Here is a 5,000-nt window from a genome sequence, read left to right on the forward strand (position 1 = left end):
AAACACTCTTTTGGCAGCCAGCGGTGGTGACGTCACTTACGCTGACGTCACCACCGCAACCAGCACCCCCAACCTCCTGCAATACCACCACCACCACCACCAACAACAACAACAACAGTAACAACGATGCCACCGATGCCAAAACCACCCAATATAAAATACAATACTGTTTCTTACCCCCGCCCCCCAGCACCTTCATCGCCACCACGACCACCATTATCACCACCACCGTCATCACATCTCCATCACCACCACCACCACCGTCATCTCCACCACCATCACATCGGCATCACCACCACCATGGTCATAACCATCATCACCGCCACCACCATCCCCACCACCACCATCCTCACCACTACCACCACCATCGTGATCACCATCATCATCATCATCGTCATCTCCATCACCACCTCCACACCTCCCAAACATCGCTCAATAAATTGCTCTTACCACTGCCAATAATCCACCACCACCACTACCACCAGAACCACCACCATCATCAACAACAACTGCAGCAACAAGAACGTTAGCTTCTACCACACATAACTACAACCAATACGTTTTCCATCGACAGCCCCACCACCACCAATACAACCCCTCGTCTCAATTATGCCACCGTCACCACTGTCGTGAATATTAGGAACGTCGTCGTCGTCATCTTCCTCATCACCGTCATCATCATCATCATCATCAGCTTCACCATCACTATCACTGGTGACGTCTGCGTTGCCAGTGGTGGTGCTGGTGCTGGTGGTATTGTTTGCGTTGTGGTTGTAGTAATAGCCTAGATGGTCATGTTAATGATGATGATGATAATGTTGTTGTTGTTGGTGGTGGTGGTCATTATTAAATTTGCAGAATACATGCACTGTATGAGTTATCAGGATCCACTCCAACAACCACAAATGCCCATGTGTACACGTACAGACATTCACACATATATATATATATATAATATATATATATATATAATATATATATATACATATATGTATGTATATATCGATAAAGACACTATGCGTGTATATATACGCATATATATAATTGTGTGCGTGTGAGTGTGTACATGTATATGTATACAGGTATGCTTGTATATATATGTGTGTATATATATATGCATGTATAAATGTATATATTTAACCATATCTATCAAGACAGATATAGATAGCTACATACATACATACATATAAATCATTTATACACACACACATATATTCATATTTATGAACATGTATATACATGTATATATAAGCAGATGCATTTACGAATATATGGATATACATTCATATGCACATATAAATACTGGCAAACAGACGACACAAATATGTTAATATAGGGCTAACGTATGCATATATCTGTATACGTACGAGTGTTTGTGATTCTATACGTTATATATATATATATATATATATATATATATATATATATATATATATATATATATATGAATGCATGTATGTATGTGTGCAGAGAAAGAGAGATAAATGGCGAGGGACAGAGAGAGAGAGACAGACAGAGACAGATTAGATGGATGGTTGATAGAGAGATCCAAAAATGGCCTTCAAACGAAATATGTTACATTTAGAACGAGAATTATAATGGCTTTGATGAAAGTCTGTCGCATATTTAAGGGAAATTTTATCCAAAAATATGAAGTGGAACTAAATAATACATCGTAGATGGATTTGTAAGCTCTCTCCGAACGTCATTATGTCAAGGGATTTATCGTCTGCTTCTTCCAGTCTCCATTTTGTACGTTTTGCTTGGGACTTAATGACTTGTCAACGTTTGTCTCTTTCCTTCTGTTCATATCTAAACTACTTATCTGCTTGCATGTAGTCTCTCTCTTTTTTTATTTCTCTTTATCTCTCTCTCTCGCTCTCTCTCTCTCTCTCTCTCTCTCTCTATATATATATATATATATATATATATATATATATATATATATATTTATCTATCTATCTGTCTGAGCGTGTGTGTATGTGTTTGTAGGTATGTACATACATGTACGTATATATATGCATATACTCATATATTATTTGTATTATATATATATATATATATATATATATATATATAATGTATATAATCACCCACATATCCACATGCAAATATACATGTGTGTGTGCGTGCACACGTGTATGTGTATCCACACATATACCTACATCTAATATACCTATATATAAATATATATACATATATCTTTACACACTCGCACACACAGACATAGAGAAACACGCACAATACGCGTTACACACATATATATCATAATATATTTTCATATATATGATTGATTTATTTATTTTATATAATCTTGTAGCGCAAAAGTCACTTAACAAAACAAAACGTGATTTCTCTTTCTGATATATTTATTTTAAACCTTGGAAGTTCGTTTGAATTAATCATGGAATATAACATGCTGCAAACGTCTTCCATATTCATTTATGAGGTGTCAAACCTGTTTTTGGCAATGTTCCACGACAGCATTTTTTCTACCGTCGTCGCTCCAAAAAAAAAAAAAAACTGCTTTAATATCGTTTCGTATATAATTCCTCTCGTTTTGCAGTTTTTAGCGTCTTCTTCTTGAAAATGGTGATATTCGGGAGCAGTACAATTCTAAATTGTAAGGGGCATATATCCTAAACGAAATCTAGCGAAAATATATCTCAACTGCTGATGACACCAAATAGCCGAAACCGTGCTAGTGCTTTGCTCAACACATCAGCAGACTAATTGACATATACCAAATAGTCCGAAATATTACATGTACGTAACTGTGTATGTATGTGTGTATCTTTTATGATAGTTTCAGTTATTACACTGCGACCGTGCTGGAGCACCGCCCTCAAGAACTTTTGGTCGAGCGAATTGCCTTTCTTTATTTTTTTAATTCTAAACCTGGTATATATAAATACAAATAATATATGAGTATATGCGTATATACGTACATGTATGTACATACCTACATCTACATGTATATATAGATGAATATCTGGGTACAGGACGTAGCAAAAAAGAATGTGGACAAAATGAAAAGCAGAATACAGAAAGCACACAGGCCCCACAGAGAACATTTCCTTCATCAGCTGCCACCATTCTAAAATGGACCACAAATGAAATTTAAATTAAATTTGTAACGGGGAGGAATGTAGTGGCGGACAGAAAACAAGACAGGAAAGGCCATGCAAAAAGGAGCATACAAGTGGCTGAGTACTCCACAGACACGTGTACTCTTAACGTATTCCTCAGGGAGGTTCAGTGTGACACAGAGTGTGACAAGGCTGGCCCTTTGAAATACAGGTACCACTCATTTTCGCCAGCTGAGTGGAGTGGAGCAACGTGAAATAAAAATGTTTTGCTCCAGGACAGAGCGCGTCGCTGGGAACTGAACTCACGACCTTACGATCGTGAGGTGAATGCTCTAACGCGCCTTCGTTTTATATATACATGCATATGTGTATATATGTTTCTATGTGTGAGTGTATATAAATATTTGTGTACGTAAGTAGGCGTGTTTGGAATGAACATGACAGACAAGCAGAGAGAGAGAGAGAGAGAGAGAGAGAGAGAGAGAGAGCGGAGAGGATGGGCGTAGCACTGCTTGTGTATTGATTGTGTAATAAAATCGGTGAATCGATACGAATCAATCACTTCACTAAACATGTGAAGAGATTGGCATCTGTCAGTAGGTGGCGCTGATGCTAGATGAGAATGTTGCATTCTCTGTCATGAATAAATATATACGTCGGTATGTGTTTGTGTTTGTACGTATGTGTGTACGAGTGTATATTTATGTGTGTGTGTGTGTATAGGAATAAGTATATTTATAAACAGATATATATGTGTGTATACAAATCATGGTATACTATATACACACGTCTATATTTTCATATGTACAAACACACACGCACAATGCACATACATATGTTTATACACGCACACACATATGTATATACAGGGAGAGAGAGAGGGGGTGAGAGAAAGAGAGAGAGAAACAGAGCGAATCACAAACAGCGAAGCAGATCAACAGATACAGATATGCATACATAGGTGTTCACTTATATATATATATATATATATATATATATATATATATATATATATATATGCATGAATATATATACACACACACATACATTCATACGTACAAGAGAATGTCAGTACGTGTGCACCAAAAGTAAACACAAAATAATACGTATATATCAATGCATATATCATCTGTGTGTGTGTGTGTGTGTGTGTGTGTGTGTGTGTGTGTGTGTGTGTGTGTGTGTGTATGTGTGTGTATATAGATAGTTTATGTGTGTGTATAGATAGTTTGTGTGTGTGTATATAGATAGATAGATAGATAGATATACATACATATATATACGTATGTATATTTATCTATCTTTCTATCTATCCCTATTGATCGCTTTTTTTTTTCTCGATCCCTTTTGATCGAACTGCCCCCTTTTTCCCTTCCTACGATCCCCTTTGATCGACATACCCCTACTTTTTTTTTCTTCCCCCTCCCAAAAAGAAAAGCTCTACATTGTATTTGTCCCGTCTTTGTTGAGCCCTGTGTGGCTAATAAAAGAAATGTATCTCTCTCTCTCTCTCTCTCTATATATATATATATATATATATATGTATATATACACGAGAGGCATATATATATCTCCATATATTTACATATATATATACACATATATATATATGATGTGTGTGTGTGTGTTTGTTCGGTGTATGTGTGTGTGTATATGTGTTAGTGTTTGCAATGAGTTCTCTACGAGCATAGCGTAGCAGAGACATACATATCAGTCACATGATATCCAACGTCACAGTGTTTGGTTTACAATCAGCAGACGACATCGCAGCCATTGATATATATATATGCCTTCTTTATATGCTATGTTCATATTACATGTGGTCTTTCTGTCTGTTCATCAGCTATGGATTTCTGCAGAATAATGGAAGAAAATTCTATCCTGTAGTAAAGCCGGCTTTTTAGTGTATGT

At 36.5% G+C, this 5,000-nt stretch overlaps 1 long non-coding RNA gene across 1 annotated transcript in view; it reads right to left on the reverse strand.

The window, feature by feature from the left end:
- LOC149131150 (uncharacterized) overlaps positions 1–5,000 on the reverse strand; it is a 559,538-nt gene that overhangs the window by 393,425 nt on the left and 161,113 nt on the right. The gene's annotated exons all lie outside the window — the stretch shown is intronic.

The sequence above is a fragment of the Octopus bimaculoides genome, chromosome 25 (assembly GCF_046866305.1).
Source record: "Octopus bimaculoides isolate indiv1 chromosome 25, ASM4686630v1, whole genome shotgun sequence".
NCBI lineage: Eukaryota > Metazoa > Mollusca > Cephalopoda > Octopoda > Octopodidae > Octopus > Octopus bimaculoides.